This window comes from Acipenser ruthenus, chromosome 33 (genome assembly GCF_902713425.1).
Source record: "Acipenser ruthenus chromosome 33, fAciRut3.2 maternal haplotype, whole genome shotgun sequence".
Lineage (NCBI taxonomy): Eukaryota > Metazoa > Chordata > Actinopteri > Acipenseriformes > Acipenseridae > Acipenser > Acipenser ruthenus.
In genome coordinates this window covers 11,879,441-11,904,667 of record NC_081221.1, presented here as the reverse complement: position 1 = coordinate 11,904,667, position 25,227 = coordinate 11,879,441, and the positions used below count along the sequence as shown (strand labels likewise).

The 25,227-nt window shown below is 38.4% G+C and overlaps 1 protein-coding gene across 1 annotated transcript in view; it reads right to left on the bottom strand.

The window, feature by feature from the left end:
- Positions 1–24,638, bottom strand: part of LOC117433211 (speckle-type POZ protein-like) — a 119,026-nt gene extending 94,388 nt beyond the window's left edge. Inside the window, exon 1 of the mRNA XM_034055277.3 lies at positions 24,503–24,638. The gene's annotated coding sequence lies outside the window, so the exon portion shown is untranslated. The remainder of the gene's footprint in view (positions 1–24,502) is intronic.
- Positions 24,639–25,227: the final 589 nt, after the last annotated feature.

The window sequence follows — 25,227 nt, the reverse complement described above, 5'->3', positions numbered from 1 at the left end:
CTGCAAAACAAATTCAGAGAGCTAGGAAGGAAATTAAAAGACAAGACCAAAACTGTGGTATTATCTGGGATACTGCCACCACCTTGCAAAGGACCATATGGACAGCTGGAAATACAAAATCAAAATGCATGGCTAAAATCGTGGTGCACACAGGAAGGCTTCATCTTTCTTGAACATTGGAGCACATTCTACAACAAGGACTATCTATATAGGTGGGACGGACTGCACTTAAACAGAAAGGGAACCAATCTACTTGGAGAAAGGATCCTTGAGGAGGTCCAGAAGCATTTAAAACTAGAAAGGAAGGGGGGAGAAAACAAAAAAACAGAAGGCAGACCACATCAAAACAAGGGCAACAACTCAGGTAAGACAACTACTAAATGTATTTATCTTAATGGTAGAAGTCTCAGAAACAAAATGTTAGAACTTGAAGCTACTGCACTAACAAGTAACTACGATGTTCTCTGAGAGTGACACAGACGAATATAATATTAGTGGGTACACACTGTATAGGAAAGACAGGCAGGACAGAAGAGGCGGAGGGGTAGTGCTATACATAAGAAATAGTCTTGAAGCCCAGGTGTTAAATCAGGACAAAGAAAACAATGCAGAATCAATATGGGTCAGAATAATGGACAAAAATTCAAAGGGCATAATAATAGGAGCATGCTATAGACCACCAAATTCAGACGCTGAGCAAAATAATCTGTTATACAAAGACATTCAAAATGCGTGTAGAAAAGGAGAAGCCATACTAATGGGGGATTTCAACTTCCCCCATATAAAATGGGAGAACCCGATGGGGAGCACGACGGACGAAATTGAAATGGTGGAAATGACAAATGACTGCTTCCTAACGCAATTTGTCAAGGCACCGACTAGAGGGGAGGCGTGCCTTGATTTAGTCTTTTCAAATAACGAAGACAGAATAACTAAAACAGAGGTCAGAGAGCCACTGGCAAACTCAGACCACAACATGGTCTCATTTGAAGTATTTTTTAAAACCCCAAAAGTAATGACTAAAGCTAAGGTTTACAATTTTAGAAAAGCAAACTATGAAGGTATGAAACAGAGACTAACAGAAGTAGATTGGAGTAAAATAGAAAAAACATCCACAGAAAAAGGATGGCTGTTTTTTAGAAATGTAGTACGAGATGCGCAAAAAAATTACATCCCAAAAGTAGACAAATCTAAATCTAAAACAAAATGGCCAAAATGGTTTAATAGATCAATTAAAAAAAAATATTCTGCGAAAAAAGGCACTTTACAGAGCGTTTAAAAGGGACCAAAAACAAAGTACACAGAAAGAGTACTTGGAACTGCAAACACAAGTCAAAAAGGAAGTTAGAAAGGCCAAGAGAGAGATAGAAATCAATATTGCTAAGGGGGCTAAAACCAATTCCAAAATGTTTTTCCAATATTATAACAGCAAGAGAACATTCAAAGAGGAGGTTAAATGTCTAATAGACACAAATGGCAAAATCATAGATGAAGAAAAAAAACAGCAAATATATTAAATGATTACTTTTCACAGGTTTTTACAAAGGAGGACACAGACAACATGCCCCACATGTCGACCTGTTCCTATCCAATTTTAAATAACTTTAGCATAACAGAGGCAGAAGTGTTAAAGGGACTAGGAGCTCTTAAAATAAACAAATCCCCTGGGCCGGATGAGATCCTCCCAATAGTACTCAAAGAAATGAAAAAAGTTATTTACAAACCGCTAACCAAGATCATGCAACAGTCTTAGTCTCTTTCCGACAGACTGGAAAATAGCAAATGTAATACCGATTCACAAAAAGGGAGACAAAACCGAACCAGGTAACTGCAGACCAATAAGACTTCTATTATATGTAAACTTATGGAAACTGTAATAAGATCCCAAATGGAAAATTACCTATATGGTAACAATATCCTGGGAGACAATCAGCATGGTTTTAGGAAAGGGAGATCATGTCTAACTAACCTGCTTGACTTTTTTGAGGATGCAACATTGAAAATGGATAATTGCAAAGCATACGACATGGTTTATTTAGATTTCCAGAAAGCTTTTGAGTCCCACATAAAAGATTAATTCTCAAACTGAATACAGTAGGGATTCAAGGAAATGCATGCACATGGATTAGGGACTGGCTAACATGTAAAAAACAGAAAGTACTGATTAGAGGAGAAACCTCAAAATGGAGCGAGGTAACCAGTGGTGTACCACAGGGATCAGTATTAGGTCCTCTGCTATTCCTAATCTACATTAATGATTTAGATTCTGGTATAGTAAGCAAACTTGTTAAATTTGCAGACACACAAAAATAGGAGGAGTGGCAAACACTGTTGCAGCAGCAAAGGTCATTCAAAACTGGGCAGACACATGGAAAATGAAATTTAGTAGAGAAAAATGTAAAGTATTGCATGCAGGCAATAAAAATGTGCTTTATAAATATCATATGGGAGATACTGAAATTGAAGAAGGGAACTATGAAAAAGACCTAGGAGTTTATGTTGACTCAGAAATGTCTTCATTTAGACAATGTGGGGAAGCTATAAAAAAGGCCAACAAAATGCTCTGATATATTGTGAGAAGTGTTGAATTTAAATCAAGGGAAGTAATGTTAAAACTTTACAATGCATTAGTAAGACCTCACCTAGAATACTGTGTTCAGTTCTGCTCACCTCGTTACAAAAAGGATATTGCTGCTCTAGAAAGAGTGCAAAGAAGAGCAACCAGAATTATCCCGGGCTTAAAAGGCATGTCATATGCAGACAGGCTAAAAGAATTGAATCTATTCAGTCTTGAACAAAGAAGACTACGCGGCGATCTGATTCAAACATTCAAAATCCTAAAAGGTATACAGTCTCGACCCAGGGGACTTCTTTGACCTGAAAAAAGAAACAAGGACCAGGGGTCACAAATGGAGATTAGATAAATGGGCATTCAGAACAGAAAATAGGAGGCACTTTTTTACACAGAGAATTGTGAGGGTCTGGAACCAACTCCCCAGTAATGTTGTTGAAGCTGACACCCTGGGATCCTTCAAGAAGCTGCTTGATGCGATTCTGGGATCAATAAGCTACTAACAACCAAACAAGCAAGATGGGCTGAATGGCCTCCTCTCGTTTGTAAACTTTCTTATGTTCTTATGTAATAATTTTGTGTCAATCATAGGCGCCTAACTTTGTTAAACAGTAGGGGGTAAAACTGAAGGACTAACTGCTGAGTGTAGAGAAGCAAATGTTTATTTGTTTTACTTAATTTTTTACAATTAAGAAGCTCTAAGAAACCAAGCAAACCTTGCTGTTGTTGTGAAGTTACGGTTTCAGTAATTGCAAACCTATAAAATTGGGCAGATGTTTCAGCATAAAATGTACAGTATTTACTTACTGAGCACGCATTAAATGCAAGTCTCTGTACAGTGCTACACCTACACCTAATTCCCACATGTAGTTTATTAAAGGAAAGTGTTAAACAAAGAAAAGCAAGTACTGTTCTTTAGAAGGTAATTATTCCCCAAGTAACGCAGTTCAAAATACCTGACATGTCAAAAGCACTGTTTTACTATATATAAAAAAAGACTCTTTTGCAAAGACATTTTGTTTTTTTTTGCTGAATAAACAGTATAAACTCAGTTGCAGGGAGGACCAGTCAAGAGTTGTTTTCCTGTTTTATACCATTAAAATGGCCTTTGCCTTTGTGCTTGCTTCTCAATATGGTCCACTGAGTTAGAGGGCAAAACAATAATGTAAAACAATAACGTAACTGCTGCTAGTGCAACAAGTCATTTCTTGCTAGTTTTAAAATATTCATATTTTTTTTACTTTAATATTTAGGCAAGTTTTACACTTGCTTCGGATCGGGTACATTATTTATATCTTTACATAGGAACGGCAGAACGGCAGGGACAGTATAAGCAAACAGTTTAATTACCTTACGATTCAGGTGCGTGCCTTTAAAGTAAGATTCAACTATTGTAATACACAAATAAGCTTACTTGACTTGAAAAACGTCTCAAGCAAATTCCTACTTGGTTTGCTTGAATGAGTTGTACACAACAAGCTTCAATATGAAAGCTGAAAATTAATTAATAAAGAATGACAAGTTTAATGAAAAAAAAAAAAAACATTTCTAAAGTAAAAATTGGATTCTGTTATTTTGCAATACCACTGCTTCAGATTATTACCAGTGCTTACAGCAGTAACATTATATTTAGAGTCGCTGTTGAACTTAAACCCATTCATGGCCCAGCAGCAACACGAACCTACTAACAACCTTGTTTAAAAAACACATAAATAACCATCTGAATATAATTTAATTAATACAGATAAAACAAACTAAACTAACAAACAATTATCTAGCCTATATTTAATTAATCATTTTCTGTAGTATCCAAACTGCCCAGCATCTTCTGTTGCAGTGACACCGCTGCTAACGTTAGCTGTTGTAAAATAGTGCAGAGCGGACTATGGTGGGTCAAGCCAATGTTCGTGTAGGGGTGTGGCAGAGATCGAATGATGCTTGGTGTTAGATCTCCCTCCTGACCCGTGAGGGCAGTAGGTGAATGGAACAGAGTACCCTGGACTAAAAGGCATGACAATTTATTCCCGTGGGTCGGCCAGCTAGAAAAGGGACGGAGCTACGGTAGCCGAACTCAATGACCTCGACGGGAAACGGCGTGGCATCCGCGGATTGGAGAAGTGGATGCGCTCGTTAACCAAGGGGTCATGAGGGAGGGTATAAAATAGGAAAGTAATCTGTTCCTTGGTAAATGGTTAGATACAACCTACAAGGAGCCTGTGTGTATTGTGCTGAAAAACCGTGAGTTTTGTCCTGTCAGTGTTTCTTAGTGTCTGTTGTGACTGTCTGTTTGTTATTTCAGACTACTAAATACGATCCAGAGCTGTCGCTATTCAGCCAGCATCAAACCCAGACACCAGCACTTCCCTTTGTTCACGGAGAACTGTATTTGCACCAGCACTAATATCACTCACTGTTATCTGTGTTTGTGTTTCGTGTGGGTGTAGTAAACTGGACTTTTGGTTGCGGGTCAAACCCGGTGATTATAAATACCGAGTGATACACACCACTGTATCACTAAATCATTTATTATTTACAGGTGTTTGCCTCAAGGCTCTGGAAATTGTTATAAATTTTCAATCAACACCCTTGCACCTGGAAACCATTCTGTTTCTGTATCCACTCTGCACTGCACGCACCTGTAATCACTCACCACTTTACCACAAGGGGCCAATTTATTGTTTTTGGACTTAAGGCGTCTTATAAATGACTTTCCTTTTTTTTTTTTTTTTTTACATTTTAAACCGTTTGCAGGCAAAACCATAACAAAACACAGAATAATAGTGTGTTTACACAAGCAAAATATATAGAGTGGCAAAATATATCGTTTGCCTCCCCTGTGCTCTATGGGTTAGGTGCCTATAGACTCAATCAAGTTACAGTTCAACAGGAGAAAAATATACCAAAAGGTCACAAGTATGTGTGAAAACATTACAGATTTCCTCCACCCTCCCAGATGTTTTTGGCATTTCTACACGAATCGTAGGAATGGACCTGGGAGAGGCCATTTTGACAGAATTCCATCTGCAGATGGAGCACTTTCACCCATGCCATTATAATGATTTATTTTGTCAATAGATACCCGATTTCTACCCCCGCCTGCCCAAACGTCTTTTTATTTATTTTTTTATTCCACCTACTAAACGGGACTTGCTTAAAAATGCGATGTTGTGTCTGGAAGAGAGGAATACACAGCTGGGAGAGAGCATAGCACAGGGGCAACTGAGAGACAGAGACATGTTACCCCTTTACAATTTTATTCTGCTGAATGGCAGGGTACCACAGTTGTAAAAATAGGCGGAATAATATGATTAACACATGTATGTATTTTTTCGTTTAATTTAATGTAGAATTAGGGGTTCTGATTTTCGAGTAAAATTATTTTTCGAATTCGGGTGATTTATTTATTTTTAAATCAGATATCATTTTTTTTAATGAATACATTGTTTGAAAATCGGGTACATTTTTCTAAATATAAACAAGAAAGAACAAACAAACATTCAGGTAGAAATCAGGTTTTGTTTAGCCGGTGGAGAACCAGTCTTACTGTGAGGGCCTGGGGCCCTCACGGCTCGGATGTGCCAGTGGAAGAGGGGTCACAGATCACCGCTATAAAATGAAGTATGATTATCTTTCATTTGAAAAGGTGACATGATATCCTGGGGACCTTTATAAGCAGGCTGCTTCAATGTGCAGGTTTAAAATGTGGTCTAACTGGTCATCTCCCTTTCAGAAGCTTATTGTCCTTTCTCTTGCCTGCATTATTTCCACTTTTTACTGGACGTTACTTGCCGACATCTTTATCTTATTTTGCAACTTTACAGAATCTCTCTACTCTGCATACATGAGAGTTCCCTGGTGATACTTGACTTGTTCAAACTGACACAGGTAATGTCTGCTCAGTGAAAGACCAGTACATGCTCATTAAGGGACGATTAAGAGATTTTCACACCTTATCATGGGACAAAAAACTCAATTCACCGCATAAGACAGAGTGTAAATTACTCTTTTTCCAAAAGGAGTTTTAAAACTACTGTATAAAACTACTAAGAAGCACAGCAGGGATTTCATTTAAGAAAACACTGTCAGTAATTCATTTAATTTACTGACTATTTTTTTTACCTTTTGAAGAAATAAATTGTCAGTTTCTTTTAGTTTTATCACACTGCAAAATCATTTGTGCCTACTAGCAACAACAACAAAAAAGCATGGTCAATAGGACTGCTATGGTAATTACCCACAGCAAAAAGCAAAACATTAGATCTAGGATTATCAGAGCTTTTCATGCTTGAATATTCTTTCAAAATGTAACCAAATATTTGAATATTCTTTCATTCTGGACTTGCTGTAAAACACAAGTATAATTTATACCATATTACTCTTGGGGAGGAAGACAAACCTGGTACCTCATAAACTCACCTATCGATGAAAGGACAGAAACACACTTCATTTCCGATGTCATTTATGGATTGGTTTCCTTGGCATGGCAGCTTTCTGATGCGGTCGTTTATAATGTTACGTGAACGAAGACGAGCATGTCACTGAATACATTTCAAGCTGTGTTTGTTCCAATATGTTGAAATACTTGTTCCAGCACAACAGTGAACAAAAAGCACTTCATGGTCAACAAATGATTTGCAGGCTCCCTCAAAAGCTGTCCTTAGCAAATTCAAACAAGGCCAGAGTGCCTTTACGGTAAGATTTGAGATGCACCAGGTTCACTGCTGCTGTTACTGTACGGTACCTGTCAAGCACATACACTCTCCCTGGCATATCTGATCAAGAGAACACCACAAATCTTTAAAGTGAAGTGCACCTCGGTTAACACAGAGAAAAATGTATGCCTACTCCAGACACAGACAAGACATTGTCTTTTTTGTAAGCTGGTTCACTTGCAGCCCCTTCAGTGCCAAATTCAAGTGCACTGAATCATCGGAAAACAAACATCACACTGAGTCACTGATACCTATGTGTCATTCTGTGCTTCAGCCTGTCATTAATAAAAAGCAGATACTGCTGGCAGAGTACGGGCTGGGTGCCTCATGAACCACACTTGTAGCGTACAAAGTTGAGCTTAGTTTTAACCCACTTTTACATGACTTTAGGCCTTTTTTCCCCATTGAGGGTCCAGGACTGACTGAAGGTCCCAGAGGAAATTTTGGGGGTCTGTGGCAGGTTGGCTTTGTGGTGTGATGTCACAGACCCGGAAGTATATAGACACAGACACAAACAGCACTGGGGCATGAAAGAGCTAACAGCCAAAACAATTTCCAAAAGAAAACAGCACATTGGCCAAAACAGACAAAACTACACACTAACTAAAACAAGTATTGTGCTGGTATTCAACCAGCATGCGTAGCAATTGTTTTCTTTTAGTGTTGATTCTCAGCTGCGTCTCTCTCCTGTTCTTTCTCCTTGAACACACTCCACCCCGATCAGCCAAAGCTGCTGTTTTTTATATTGATGTGGCAGTCCTCATACTGGCAATCAATAAGCCAGCGTGAAGACAACCACATTCTACACAAGTATTTTCTAGCAGGGAAGGTTTTTAACTCCTTCCCTGCCAAACAAAACATCAATAAATAATAACTAAACAATACGTTTTAAATAATAATACTACAAATACAAAATAATACACACACACACACACACACACACACACACACACACAGGGGCGGGGTGTACCCTGTCACAGGGTCCCAGTGAAAATGTTGGGGGTCCCCAATAAAAAGCTTCTTTGAATTCTTCAAGAAGTTAATGACTCTTCTTTGAAAATGGATGCCTGTATGTCATGGATGATTCGAGATCGGGCAGTAACATCTTTGTTCGTCTTTTCTCAGCAGTAAGTCACGTTGCTGATTGTGTATTCGGGTAGCGACGTCTTTGCTCGTCTTTTCTCGGCAGTCAGTTACGTTGCTGTTTGTGTACTCGGGTAGTCACATCTTTTGTTGCCGATTTTAAAAATCGCATCACCATGCTGTACTCAAATTTAAGACGCAGGCTATTATTGAGAAGCAAAAAATGGTTAAAAAAATATTGAATTTTGCATGCGAGTTACATTGAATGTGTGATTTATACAGCATCTCACTGAAAAACCCTGGTCCTGGGGGAGCACCCCACTAAAAAAACCCTAGTCCTGGTGGAGCATCCCACTGAAACGCTGGGTCCTGGGGGAGCATCCCACTGAAAAACTCCTGGTTCTTAAAGAGTTAATCAATCTGCCCAATTCACCTTAAAATCAGAGCTGGAACGAATATGGGTTTTTCATGTTCAGATATTCCTTCAAAATGTAAATCAATAATTGAATATTCTGTAACGGAGCACTGTGCCCTATTACACTAAAAAAATAAACCAAGTACCCCGTCAAATTATCATACTGAAGAAAGGAGAGAAACACCCTCCTATACAACAGAATGGGTGTGATTTATTCAGATGCAATTGTACATTCCTTTTAGGTCTTCAAGAAAAAGAAAAAGAAAAAGAAAATGCCAAATTATTGGTAAATAAAAAAAAAGAATTCCATGTATAGGGTAGGATTTCAAAATAAGATAAACTACTGTCACGATATACATACACCATAAGGATCACTTCATATGTTCCGGTCCAGATGGGCTAATGAGCATTTAAAGGGCAGCAGTGTGGAGTAGTGGTTAGGGCTCTGGACTCTTGACCAGAGGGTCGTGGGTTCAATCCCAGGAGGGGGACACTGCTGCTGTAACCTTGAGAAAGGTACTTTACCTAGATTGCTCCAGTAAAAACCCAACTGTATAAATGGGTAATTGTATGTCAAAATAATGTGATAACTTGTAACAATTGTAAGTCGCCCTGGATAAGGGCGTCTGCTAAGAAATAAATAATAATAATAATAATATATTTAAATGATGGACAAACATTGTACTCCTACCACCTACAAATCACACACTCTTCATTCAAGAACCATTTGGTGAACTACAATGAGCTGTTTCACACTACATACCTATATCACGATTTGATACACAAAGAATCTTTAAACCCCTAAAAATCTATATATTATTTCAATGATCAGTACCAGGAGTTTGCGCAATCATAAATGGTTCCTCCTCTATAGCTGCATGAACAAGCAAGCCTCCACATGTGAGACTTCTACCCTATTAACACTAGCTGAATAATGTGCAAGCACAATGTTTTGAACATTACAAAACATGCTGCTTGCACTTTATTGAGGCAGTGTGGATCGGGTGGAATTCATTCAAAAGTGTCATCCGTTCAGAGGAGATTAAACAGGGGCCTGATTAGCAGCTGGTCATTACAGTAATACCTAAATATTATTATTATTATTATTTATTTCTTAGCAGACGCCCTTATCCAGGGCGACTTACAATTGTTACAAGATATCACATTATACATTGTTTCACATTATACAGATATCACATTATTTTACATACAATTACCCATTTATACAGTTGGGTTTTTACTGGAGCAATCTAGGTAAAGTACCTTGCTCATGGGTATAACAGCAGTGTCCCCCACTGGGGATTGAACCCACAACCCTCCAGTCAAGAGTCCAGAGCCCTAACCACTACTCCACACTGCTGCCCCGATAAGGACAGTTTTGAAACCCAGTGGACACTGGTTAGTGGACTTGTGAGTTTTCAACCCAGTATGCTGATGGTCAGAGGAAGCCTGAAGATGCAAACAAGACCAGCTTGCGCCAGTTAGTTCAATTAAAAATCTTATTCAGGCGACATCTCATTTCATTTGTGAATTAGAGCAGAGAGAACTATTCTTCTCAATTACGAAAGGCAACTCAGTTAGAAAGCCTTGTAATTTCTGCATCCCCAATAAACAAGCATGTCATTGCAATTTCTTTCTGCTTCAAACTAAGTATTAATAATACAGCGATGTGTCTTGGAAGCACAAATCATAAAACTCTGCTAATGTGTTACAGTTCTGTACATGCACGGAGCACCTAACTAATTCAAAAATAAACAGAGAAAGCAGCTTGGTTATCAAGGCATTCAAAATGGCTCTACTGTTGTTTTAGCTACACAAGATTTTTCATTTTGTGACCCCAAAGTTGCAGCTCATTGAAGTGAGTTACAATAATAAAAGACACATTAAGGATTATATCAGAAGATGTTCTAGCCTAGACGTGTTTATACGGTCATGTCACTTGCTGTATTGGTTGGGAATTAATCTAATGTTTTTGTTAATGCATCAGCCTACCTCCATTTTATTCCCATAATCCTACTTTCTATTTTACTAAAGACTGACTTGTTTTTTTCTTAGTGGCTGTTAGTATTGAAGTCTAGGCCAAATCAATTTGGGGTTCTCAAACTGGGTGTTAGACCGATCAGTTCTTTATTTATTTATTTATTTATTTATTTTTTTAACGCATTCCTGCTTTGTCCCTCTTAGCATAAAGTAATTCATTTCCTGCGTCACCATTTTAGTGCATGCCAGGATTGAATGCGTGTGTTGGATAAACATATACCTTAGAGAAACTGGATAGTTTAAAACTTAGCTAGGTTTCATAGACAGCTAGCATGAAGCAATATTAGTGGAGCAACCAGATAGTAGGAAAGCTTTAGTGCACCATACATTGTATGACAACTTGAAAACCTCTATTCTGTGTTTTTGTGGAGGTGACACCTTTGGCTAAACACTCCTTTCCCACCGTTAAAGGATAGATGAGTTACAATCAGCTGCCTATTGAAGCAGCCAGGAGGGGATGAAGGGGGATGTCTGACTGCTATGTGCAAACTATATAAACGTTGGAGAATTAATCTTTAGAACACACTGACTCATGTGCTTGTGAGAAGTGTCTCCTGCATAATGTAATAAAAACAATGACCATATCAAAGGACTTGAAGTTTCTTTATTTTACCAACTACTTCATTTTTACTCACATTACTTTTCAACATAAGCTTTTTTTAAGCTTTTAATACAATGGCAAGCCAGCAATTCGAGATTGTTTGCTGTTCTTTAAAAAAACAAAACAAACAAACAAACAAAAAAACAACAACTGGGAGGTCGAGACCAGACTGCAATGAAACCTGACCAACGGACCTGAATCCAGTGGACAGACGGAGACTGCCTAACCCATCGCCTATTCGGGACTGAACAGAAAGACTACAGTACAACACAAACCACCTACATTTGTGAGTAAATACTGTTTTGTTTTTATGAATATGCAGTTTTTTGAAATTGTGTAGTGTTATAACGTGACAGTGGGACAGACCTGGGGTGCGGACATCGTTATACTTGTTACACAGACTTTGGGTTCCTACAAGTACCAAGAGAGGGGCCATTGTAGAGACCGCTGAACTCAAAGAGTGAGTTAAGTCTACGTAAGACTGCTGAATTCAGGGAATGAGTTGTCTATGAAGGATCGCTGAACTCGTGTGGCAGGTTCCAAGAACGGGAAAGTAGGCGTAAGGGATAGCAAACGCTTCTATGGCAGAGAGAGCTGACAGCAACCCAGAAAATGGAGCCGAGCAAAGAGAATGCAGCATAATCAAGGCAGCTGCAGGACATGGCTAAATGCACAGCTAGCCTATCAAGAATTATAGGTGGTGTCAGGAGAGAACAGACAGACAGGTAGTGAAAGAACTATGGGGAGTGGAGAAAAATACACAGGGAAAGCAATACTGGTAGAGATAGGGATAAAACTGAGCAAAACAAGAGCTCCCGAGAGGCGCATCTGGTAAAGGCGCTCCCCATGGAGTGCAGGATGTGCCCTATAGCCTGGAGGTCACCGGTTCGAGCTCCCAGGGGGCGGTGCACAATTGGCCGAGTGTCGCCCAGCCTGTAAGCTGCCTAGAACTGCGTTGTCCTCCACCGCTGTAGCTCTGAGGTGGCTGCATGGCCCGAGCAAAGGGAATAGATTATTTAGTGCAGGCTATTAAACACAGTCTCAACCCCTATGTTGATTGTCAAGAGTATGTTGAAAAGATAATTAAAGGGAAAATGTTTATTTGAAAGAGCAAAATGAATGATGCACAGGGAGCCATTAGGGCAGCTGCTTTGTAACTTTCTTTTCTACTGTTATTTTGATATGTGCTCTGGGTGTCTTGTCTCAACCAGGTAACATCATACAGTATGTGGACGACATACTGCTGAAAACGGGAATCGTTGGGAACAACTACCTGTTGCTGGAGGAGGTCTTGGATCTCTAAAGATTTACAGTGACACATTTGAAACTACCAAAACCTCACTTAGGTGCATTTTAAAAACTACAGACTGATAGAAAACACAAAAAATCGATTACCATGCTAAACTTAAGGAACTTAAGACAAGTATATAACTATGCAAAAAGGAAAGGATCTTAAACATTTTAACAGTTGCATGCAGAATGTGGTTGATTAACAACTGCTATAGAAACCACACATCTCAAAGTTCAGTAATCATCAAATTTAAAATGAACTGGAACAGGGAGCGAGATTTTCTTCACAATGTTCTTCTCTTTCCTTGTGTGTTCTCTCCAACAAAAGAAAGCTTTTTTATAGAGTGTGGTGCCTACCTAGGGGGATAATTGACTGACTGGACAACCATTCATGAGAAAGCCATTTGCTGCATTCTCATGCTGGCCAATCAGTCAATTAAGCCTCCTGGGTAGGCACAAAAGTCTTTGGCGTTTAAGTCTTCAGTGGCAGGGAACCTCTACCTTGCCATAATAAGCCAAGTCCTATTTCTTCAGGATGTGCCAGCTGCCAGTATGCATGCGCCAGGACACTGGAGCACCACACGGAGCAGTGTTCAAAACCACATGGCAACCACACTGCATTGTCAAGATGGCGGAAGGCATGCATATGCAAATAGTTGTTTGTTGTTTGTTTTAAACAGTGAATTTTCCATAATTTTCTCAACACCAGACCTCACAGCCAAAGGAAATTTTAAGATTGGAAACCGCATACGGTACGGTAAGAATGTCATAAAGATCATGAAATGCAGTTTCAAATGTGTCACTGTAACAAAGAAATCTAAGTTCCACACGCAAGTTCATAACCCCTCAGCTCCAAGCTAGTGCCACTGGAAGCACTTCCAGTCACTTTTTACTCTAGATCCAACCCCAGACAATGCAACATTGAAGAATAACACCAGCTCGGTTAGGACTATGTGGTACTTTAGCCTCACCAAAGAGGCCAGAAGCAATGCTCCGATGCATTACAAATACAACTTCAAAAATCTGCAGATACCAAAATGTTTTGCTTGATTCTTGTAGATCTCATCAACATCTATCCAAAAATATCTTTGGGTGGTTTTTTGGAGCCCCCCCCCCCCCCAAACATGAGTTATTGTAGCCTAAACTTGGTAGAAATACCAAAAATTCAAATTTCAAAGGGGGTTAATGACCAGTGGTGGGGACTTGAAACCATAAATGTTTCACAATTTGGAAGAGTGGTTCCTAAGGTTCTTGCAACAAAACTAACATTTTAAGTCCCGTATTCCCTACAGGGTAAAGGGTTGGGCTGAAGTTTGAATTAAACTCGTCACTTAACCCTTGTATGGCAACTTGCCAAAAGTGAGTTAGGTGCTCCTGGTATTTTTTTCTCGAAAGCCCTATTCATTATGAGTCGAACGAGGTGCTACACATGATGGTAGCGTCTAAGTTGAGCCCAGGGTAATTTTTCTGGTCACTTTTTCACTTTAGGTTGACCTTTGCCAGGTCACAGCTCGAAGAGGAAATAATTAAAAAAATGATTAGCATTTCTGAACTCAGCGGGCCCAGATTTTTTATGAGACAGTCGGGCAACAAAATGCCCCTTTTCTGATTTAGTTGGCATGGAACGACCCTTACTAACTGTAAACATGTATTTATATTTTATAGTTGTCCAATGAAGACAATCTATTGATTCCTTATAATCTGTGCGTTAGTATGTTGTCTTTAATTGCGGTTTGGAAATTATGCATACATTGGTCTTTATGCACACTGTACTTGTATCACACTTCCTGTTAATAAAAAAATCTGCGTATTGAAGCATTGTCAAATACGGATTTTCTTGTTGTTACTGCATCTTGTGATGCACTTTGTGATGGTGGTCCACTATGAAAGGCGCTATATAAAATAAAGATTGATTGATTGAAACAGTACCACGATTGTTATTTTTTGTTACATATTCCTTCAATTTTGGTATTATGTAAGCGTATATGTACAGTATAATAGTGTAATCGTTTAGTAAATTAAGTTGATTCGATTATTAAATATACAAAAGGGGAATTTTCAAATAACTATGTAACTTGGACTGATAAAAAGTTGATATAAAATCATTGCTGTTATGTGTTTTTTTAAAACATATACTCAATCAGCAATCTTCGAAGTTTTGTTTCCTACTATTGGCACAGTTAATATTTTTCATTTTTTTGTATTTTTTTTCTTAATTTTCTGTCATGAACCCTTCAAAATCTCATAACCGACACCCAATAGAAAACTTGTTAAAACTGAACATTGTTGTTAGATAGGTTTATAAAAGTGGTATTTCTAGAATTGTAATTTTTTTGTTATGTATATTTCACCCAATAATTAAAAACGTATTGTTTTTAATTTAAATTATATACATTTCTACCTCATAACCGACACTCTGTTAAATAACATTTTCATAAAAGTTTTTTTCCTGAAGAAAAAATAAATCCTAAGCAAACAGTACTTAGACAGATGTGGAGTGTTTTGCAAATAGAAAACAACTATAGCATTTGTTTTTTAAACTTATATTTCAGATTTCTTAATTCTAATTTTAATTACAATGTTGGTTATGAGTGTGGGGTGTCGGTTATGAAAGCTCTGTGTTGGTTATGAGTTTCTTTCTCAAACATCAGAAGAAAGGGTTACAGACTGCAGGCCGTCCTTCTATATCATATTCCAGTTGACATGGTACCCTTTGAGCCATTTATTTAAATACATTTAAAAACTATATACAGTGTCGTGAAAAGTATTTGCCCCCTGTCTGATTTCCTGCATTTTTGCACATTTTTCACATTGTATTTGGTCAGATTTTTTTGTGGGTTGTAGTAGTATATAGAGGGAGTCTGAGAGAAAAAATGACCCCAAAGTTTGGTGCTTCTTTCATTTGTTTGGTGTGCAAGGTAATCAAACATGTAATCTTCAGGTGTAAAAAAGTTATTGCCCCCCCTAGTTAACTCAACCCAATTAAAGGGATAATTAGGGTCAGCTGTTTGAGTACTTTTGGTTAACAACCAGGCTTGATTTGGGCCAGCCCTGCCCAATATAAATCTGACTAACTTTGGCCCTTACCATCAGAGTGAAGTTGTCAGCACACAGGTTCTAGAGGCACATCATGCCACGAACAAAAGAAATTCCTGAAGAGCTCTGGAAAAAAGTTGTTGATGCCTATCAGTCTGGAAAGGGTTACAAAGCCATTGCTAAGGCTCTGGGGCTCCACCAAACCACAGTCAGAGCCATATTGTCCAAATGGAGAAAGTTTGGGACAGTAGTGAATCTTCCCAGGAGTGGCTGTCCTGCCAAAATCTCTCCAAGAGCAAGGCATAAAATCATCCAGGAAGTCACATAGAACCCTAGAACAACATCCAGGGATCTGCAGGCCTCTCTCGCCTCGGCTAAGGTCAGTGTTCATTACTCCACCATCAGAAAGACACTGGGCAAAAATGGGATTCATGCAGAGTAGCATGGTCGTCTCAAGTTTGCCAAAAAGCACCTGGATGATCCTCAAGAGTTCTGGAACAATGTTCTATGGACATACGAGTCAAAAGTGGAACTTTTTGGCCGACATGGGCCCCGTTATGTCTGGCGAAAATCAAACACTGCATTCCACAGTAAGAACCTCATACCAACGGTCAAGCATGGTGGTGGTAGTGACATGGTTTGGGGATGCTTGGCTGCATCAGGACCTGGATCCCTTGCCATTATTGAAGGAACCATGAATTCTGCTCTGTATCAGAGGATTCTACAGGAGAATGTCAGGCCATCCGTCCTTGAGCTGAAGCGCAGCTGGGTCATGCAGCAAGACCAATGATCCGAAACACACAAGCAAGTCTACATCAGAATTTGTATTTTTCAGTTTGTCTTTCCAGCTTTCTTATCTTTTCCTCAAGGTACTTTGCTTTTTCTGTGGCCTTTATGGTCTTTCTTCTTTGGAAGTATTCTCTTCTATCTGTCTTCCCTTCCCAAGACTTTCTAGAGGTGCACGGTGATTCAGTGTTTGGACCTGGCCTGCTCCAGATACAGAAGGCCTTTCTGCACTCTTATTACCCTGATTTACAGGATGTGGTGGTGTTGATTGTGGAGTGACAGCGGTCAGTTCTTTTAGTTGTCGGTCTGTCTTCAGTTTTTTATGAAAAGCCTTTTTCCAATTCTTTCTTCTACCTCTCTGTACCGTATCTGACACTTCACTTATTGGTATGTATTTCTTTTTACTTCTTTCCCTTTCCTAGGTACTTATTTTGTCTCTCAATATAATTTTTTATTCTTTCCTGTATCTTCTAAACTTCTCACAAATACACAGCTCAGCCTTGCTATATACAAAGACATCTTATTAATATCTTAACTATCAGCTCTGAGAGAAAATATGGATCCGGAAGAGAATATAAAACTGATTGTAACCTTAACTATATCTATATCATGGGATTTTAGTGTTATTAATGTGCAACATCCAAAAAAATGATTTGAAGTACACAAGTAAATAATATAAAAATCATAACCGACACTAACTTCTCATAACCAACATTTTTCTTGTTTTTGAAAAGTGTCGGTTATGAGAAATTTCACTTCTTTGTCCATTTACAACAAACAGGGCAGCCATTGTTTTCCGATTTCAATGTAATAACAATGAGGATAACGTAAATTTATATTAAATACTTGTAAATTTCATAAATATGTTTGTTTCCATGTTTTGCTAGCGGTGCTGGTTATGAGCTACACAACTGTGCCAGGCTGCACTAGTGAGTTAAAAGGTAATATTTTAAAAATAATGAAGAGCATATTTACCCCAATCTCCAGTCCTTCCCTACAGAAACACTTGACCTTTCACCTTGTTTGAAAGACTTTATTGATATGTTATCATTTCTACACAAAAAGTCAGTGGGTGTCGGTTATGAGATTTTGTGTGCAAAGCTCTGGGACATGCATAGAATGGTGTATAAATAGAAAATGACATAGCTTTTCTCATATTTAACATATGTTTTTTAAACAACTTAAATACTTCTTTCAGATTTTTGTATAAAAACATAACATTATAATAATTAAATGTATAACATTTCACTCTGAAACTTAAAAAATCAAACTCTGGGACAGGGGTCAGTTATGAGATTCAAAATATGAAAGTACAAAAAAAGGCAAACATTTTTTTTAAATGTATTAATAAGTTATTGTGCAGCGTAGATTAAAATGTTACCTTTCTAAAAATATATAATTTTCAAAAGGAAATTAATTTGTTTTGAGAAATATGTCAGCCGGACACCAAGTTACATAGTTATTTGAGAATTCCCCAAAAATGCCCATCCTTAATCTGTACATGGCAGAAACTGGCTGTAGCATACACAGTATGTGGTTTCTTTGATTGGAATAGAGATGTGAAATGAAAAGTATAGTCTAGAGCAGAGATTCTCAATCTTATGTGATCAAATCATAACCTCTGCTAAATAATAGTTTTTCATTTCCCAAACCATTAATCTGCTACTCATCACAGAATACTACCAAACAAAATCTGAGCCTCTTACCACCAGTTTGCTATTTATATCAATTCTGGTTGCCAACACGTAAATCACAAGCTGCCACTTGCAATTGACAATCGGCACTTTATTTCAATAACTAATGCAACAATATTGTTACATTATAGTATAAGTTTTTTTAGTATAGATTCATATTTTAGTCCAAAACTGATTATGGTCTTTGCAAAACTAAACCTTGAAACAGAGAAACTCAAAGCAGTCCAAGTCTCCCCACCAAGAATAGCACAGCTTTCTTCACTTATCTTGGGATTTACTCTTAAATTACTTAGGCCAAAGTGGTAATTATATACATTTCAGTTATTCTCCTGGTGACTAACTTGCTGCATTGTGCTCGAAATGACTTCCTAAGTTAAGCAAATGTTTCAGTAAATCAACAGACAATTCAGCAGCTTCTAAATTAAGTGCTTCAGCAGTATCGTTTTGTTTGGGTTTGTTCTCTTTGCACAAGAATAACGACCACAGAATAACACTGTAGTGCGCTAGTTTTTCTCCACAAATTCTGACTGATTGTAGTTGAGACTTGATTTACTGCCAGACACAAGAATAACTAAGATATTTCACAAACAACCCAGGTGCAGGGGAGTTTGATTATCATTGAATTGCTGTCTGCATCCTCATTTAATAGAGGACTTGTTGTACCTTCCAGCTCCCTTGATAATGTAAATGATGCAGGCTGGAGAGGCAAGTTCATGGAGAAACAATAAACTGCTTTAATCAGCTTCTTTTCACAATACGAACTGATCCCATCTTAACCCGGTCCTGTGGATTAAATCAAACTAACTGTGTGCCTTCACTCGTAGTATACTCTAGTTGTTTTTGTTTTTTGACTATTTTAAATATAAACAAAAAATACAAAAATACCACTAATAAATATAATGATACATTCATAAAATGTGCCGGTCAAAGAACGTGATTAAAATCTGGCATGAATTCACAAACCCTAAATATTGAATATGGGACTTGTCATAATACCACCCCCCCCCCCCCCCCCCCCCATTAGATTCTGTCATCACAAATATGGAACAGCCTACCAAGTAAAGTGGTAGAATCTAAAACACTGGGAACATTTAAAAAAGATGACTTTCTGTGCTTTTAAATGAGTTCCCCCCAGTTGGGGAGAATGGTGTGCTAACAAGGGACGAGCCTTGATGGGCACAATGGCTTTTTCTCATTCCCAAACTTTTCTTATGTTCTGAACTAAAAACGAACAAGCGCTTTTAGTCTGGCAACAAGCAAGGACATATTATTATTATTATTATTAGTTTATTAAAAAAAGACGCCTTATGCAAGGCGACTTACAGAGAGCTGCAGAGTCACTTACAACAACGTCTCACTCGAAAGACGGAGCAAAAGGAGGTTAAGTGACTTGCTCACAATGAGTCAGTGGCTGAGTCGGGATTTGAACCAGGGACCTCCTGGTTTACGAGTCCTTTTATTTAATCACTGGATCACATAACACCATAGGGCACCATAACAAAATAGGGCATCATAACAATTAATCGACACAGGAAAATTTAATTTAGACTCTCCGAAGACATGCCGATCAAGTCCGATAAGACGTTTAACTGAAGCCCCTCCCATGAAAACAAAAAATATACTTCTTCTGATTGTAAAAGGCTTCTTTTGGGGACTCCCGAGTGGCGCATCCAAAAAAGCCACCCCCCCCCCGTGGAGTGCAGGATGCGCCCTATATCCTGGAGATCGCGGGTTCGAATCCAGGCTATGTCATTGGCTATGTTCACCACGCACCAGCGACCCCTGTGGCTGATAGGGCACCTGCGAGTTTGCAGTGGAGCCATTCAGATCTGTGTTGTCCTCCAGAACTATAGGTGTGGCGGCTTCGCTGTGGATCCACAATGCGAGAAATGGCAGGAACACGTTTCGGAGGATGCCTCAGTTTCCCAAGTCTCCGGAGGGTTGCAGCAGTGAACCGGGATAACAACAATAATTGGGCATTCCAAATTAGGAAAAAACCGGGGTAAAAACCATTGGAAACGAATAAATTTATATATATTTTTTTTAAAAAAGCCTTCTTCTAACAGTTAACAGATATAAGCATAGGCGTAGAACATTTGCTGTATTTAAAAGGTGTTTACTTAAGCTGTTCTTTGTCCTTGGTAGACACACCTGTATGATTCCATCCCATGTTCTAGTGTGCTCAAGGATTTGACGTTTCTTTATTTTACCATCTACTTTATTTTTACTCACATTACTTTTCAACATAAGCTTTTTTCTAAGCTTTTAATAACTACAATGGCAAGCCAGTAATTCGGGATTGTTTGCTGTTCTTTAAAAAACAAAACAAAAAAAAAACTGGGAGGTCGAGACCAGACTGCAGTGAAACCTGACCAACGGACCTGAATCCAGTGGAGAGGACCAGGATCCAGTGGACAGATGGAGACTGCTTCTAACCCATCACCTATTCGGGACTGGAAAGGAAGACTACAGTACTACAACACGAACCACCTACATTTGTGCACAGATAGCCTATCAAGAATTATGGAAGGTGTCAGGAGAGAACAGACAGACAGGTAGTGAAAGAACTACGGGGAGTGAAGAAAAATACACAGGGAAAGCAATACTGGTAGAGATAGGGATAAAACTGAGCAAAACAAGGGCTCCCGAGTGGCGCATCTGGTAAAGGCACCCTATAGCCTGGAGGTCGCCGGTTCGAGTCCAGAGTCCAGACTATTTCACTGCCGACAGTGGACGGGAGCTCCCAGGGGGCGGCGCACAATTGGCCGAGCGCCGCCAAGGGGGGGAGGGCTTAGGTCGGCTAGGGTATCCTCGGCTCACCATGCACCAGCGACCCCTGTAGACTGTCCGGGTGCCTGTGGGCTTTCCTGCAAGCTGCCCAGAGCTGCGTTGTCCTCTGGCGCTGTAGCTCTGGGACGGCTGCATGGCGGGCCTGCAAAGTGAAACAAAGCGGTCGGCTGACGACACGCTCTTTGCCGCTCCCGAGTCAGCGCAGGGGTGGTAGCGGTAAGCTGAGCTTAAAATGCATTTGGATATGTCAAATTGGGAGAAAAGCGGGGTAAAATTAATTGGCGACTACTAAATTAAAAAAAATAAATAAAAATGCTGCCCTCCTTACAGTTTCCAGAATAACCTTGGATAATGTAGACTACCTGCTTGTATGAGATGAAGGATTTTTCAAATGTAGGTTAATCAATAAACCTATTAGTCTGTATTGATTAGCAGCACCAACTATATAACAAATGCAGTATAACTCAGTTATTTTCAAAAAAATGCACACATCTATGCCTGCCTGACATTTAAAAGGAATTATGTTTGTCACTGTATTTAAAATACACTATTAGTGATGAGCGATTAATCAAAAATACTGTTAATTTTCCGATTATTAAATTAAACACTGAAACCGACCTCGAACGATTAATAAACTGCACCATTTGATCGATTATTAGACTATAAAACTTAACGTCTTCTTTATGGTCACTCATCATAAAAGTTACTTCCACATCCCAGCGGTTTGCGTCAGGCAGTCACTGAAGCTGCTCTTCCTCTGGGATCTGTAGTCAAGGGAACCTCGAGACCTGCCCTCCTGTTAAAGCTCCCATAATGCATACAAAACAGCGTCACGAACCAAAACATACAGGGAGCATAGTGTAGTGTCAGAACTGTTCGCTATAAATACTTATCAGAGAAAGAAGGTGAGTGAGTGTTTAAATACTGTAAGTTCATAAATGCAAACTTTTTTCTTTACACATTTATCAATCACCTTATAGAAGTGGAGGAATAGCCAGGTACTTTTGGCTGTGACGTCGTAACCAGACGGAGGTGAAAACAATCCTGCCGCTTAGTGATTAGCATAGGAGAAAGACAGCAGAAAACGTGTCAAAATAATGCTGTCTAGTCGGTGGAAAAAAATAAATAAAAAAAAAATCCAGAATTGAGCTTCTATATGCAGGGCCGGATTAACACATAGGCAAACTAGGCACTTTGGAGAGCTCCAAAATGAAATTATATATATATATATATATATATATATATATATATATATATATATATATATATATATATATATATATAAGGAATTGTGCGCAAACTAGATACTATATAACTATAGGGTCAGTCATTGTCAGATCAGATTCATGGATGTTGATATAAATATGTATTCATAAGTGAGCTACCCAAAGTTATTGTATTGTTTTACTGGGACTTTCACTTGTATGTACTGAATCGGTTAATATTAAATAATATCGCCGTTAACAGAGAAGGCCAGGGAAAAATGCTTGATCACACTGAGGATCAAGGGAACATTGGTTGATTTTGCCAGAAAATGCCACGACAAAGGTCCCACGTTGCAAATATATCAGCAAAAGAGAGAGTAAAAGATCTTCATTGCTTTGCTGTGAAGGTGGCACCCGATGCGATCCACAGCGCTCTACCGCCAGGGGAAATTGACATCGACTTGTTTAGGTGAGACAGCTGACTGTCTTCCTAATTTGAAAACATTAGCTTTCAGATACATAAATGCAGTAAATACAGCTGATGCTGAGCGCAGCAACTCGCTGTATAATCTTGTCCTGTTCAATCGGAGGCGTTCTCATTCGGAAGACAAACTGAAAGAGCTGGTGTCCCTTTATTTCAATCTTGGAATTTAGAAAGACTTTATGTTTAAAAAAAAAAAAAAAAAAAAAACTAAGTAGAAAACAATGTTTGTTTTTTTTGTTTTTTTAACTTATGCTAGTATTTTGATATTATTATTAATTTCTTAGCAGATGCCCTTATCCAGGGCGACTTACAATTGTTACAAGATTTACATACAATTACATCTTTTTTTTTTTTTTTTTTTTTAGAGTTGGGTTTTTACTGGAGCCATCTAGGTAAAGTACCTTGCTCAAGGGCACAGCAGCAGTGTCCCCCACCTGGGATTGAACCCACAACCCTCCGGTCAGGAGTCCAGAGCCCTAACCACTACTCCACACTGCTGCCAGTATGAGAGAACCCAATATAACTGCACAATACTTGCACATAATTGGAATTTTCTGTGCATAATTCCCTGGGGTACAAGGGATTCAAAATAGCTTAAGAGAAGATTTCAGGCAGTTGCGAGCATGAGAGTGCTTTGTCAGATTGCGTGTGCTTTTCTTCTTTATTTAAAAATGGTTTCTGTGAAGTGGTATTGTTTATATATTGGTTATGCTGCTTTAGAAGTGACTTCAATGTAATGCATACTGTATGTTTTGTAGATTTGAAAGTGCTGTTGAAAAAAGTTATTTAAGTTTTATTGTAGTTTTTAATTAGAAATAAAAAAATAAAAACAATTTAATCAGGAACCTTTGTGATTTTTTGCCCCTTAGAATGTTATTAGAATAATCGATGATATTAATTATTTTCAAATCGATAATCGAATCGACTTGTAAAAGTGATAATCGCTCATCACTATATAATAAACATATAATAATAATGTCATAGTGATAAACATTTTTGCCAAAGACACAACGCATATTAACTGATTTATTCTAACAGCACACAGATATTACACAAACCAAGAAGAAACGCTACATTTCAAACTCCACCACGTAGATGAACGCACTTAGAGGCGGACCCTGTCCTGCAACATGTCTCTGACTGACCCATTCACTCTCCATTGAGCTCACTATTTCGCAGCCTGGATCCCTGCAGCGCTCAAATGCGCATGCACGTTTTGACGGGGAGCATTATTTGGCAGGATACCCCGCAAACCAACACAACGCAGGCGCTGAGCGATCCCCGGCCTATTCGCTTTCACTGACGGCTCCCTATCTGGCAAGGTAGACCCCTGCACTAACGTACAGGCCAGTACAGTCCAAATAAAACATAAAAATATAATTATTTACAGTTTTCAAAATAAAGATAAAGAATAAACCAATTCACTCCAAGTTTAAATGAGACAGAGGGTGATATTTTACCAAAACAACTAAATGTACGCCTCATATTCAAACAATAGCACTCGTTTTTTTATTTCTAGTTTACAAATCAATCATTTCTGCCGCCTCTCGGTGAAAAAAAATAACTTTTTCAAATGAAAAAAACACGCTTCAGTGTCAAGGCAGCCACGGTAGTTTTGTTTTGGAAGTGAGTCACACAAGGGGTTAAACTCAATAGACTTGTCGAGCTCCACCGATAAAGTGAAAAACAGACACCGTGATACACATGTAATATGCAAACAGCTCTACCCAGCTACATCACATACTGATAAAGTAGATTAAATAACAGAATATGTTCCTGTTATTATAAACTCACCCCTTTTAGGAGCTGCTTCGCCCAGATCGGATTTTCTCACAGCTTCTTCTCAACATCCGGGTTACCAGCGTGACGACTTCGCAGGGCCGCCCCCTGACGTAATCGCTCTACTCGGCTTTGGTGACGTCACCGCGACCCGTTTAAAACAATTGACGCCTAAAAAAGGGATTAATGATTCGTATATAATCTGAGCTAAAATGTTTTATCCAGTTATGAGACAGGTTGTTTATGCCAATAATCACATTTTCTCCTGAGGAATGGTCTGAAAGTTCTGTTTTCATAGATTCCTGTATTTAAAATATATTGTTTAGGTTTTCAATACAGAATGAAAATATATTTTAATATATTGAGAAATATAATGTTATATATTGAATAATATATTGAAGATTACAAAATGTATTATAGAATATATGCCAATATATTTTCATTATCTTGTACAATATATAAAGCATACTCTAATATTAGGGTTTTTTGACATGTGAATACTTTTAAAATAGTAGTTATACATATGCAACAAAAAACAACAAATAAACATTCAAGAATATTAAAAACCTTAAGGTTAAATATGACAATGTATTCTATGTCAATATATTTCCAAAATATATTTTCCTTCTATAAGGGATATGCACTGCTTCAATGTGGTGCTTAATAAAATATACAGATTTTTTTTTTTTTTTTTTTTTTTGGCATGCGTAGTTAAAGCTGTATTCTATTTAGCGTTTATT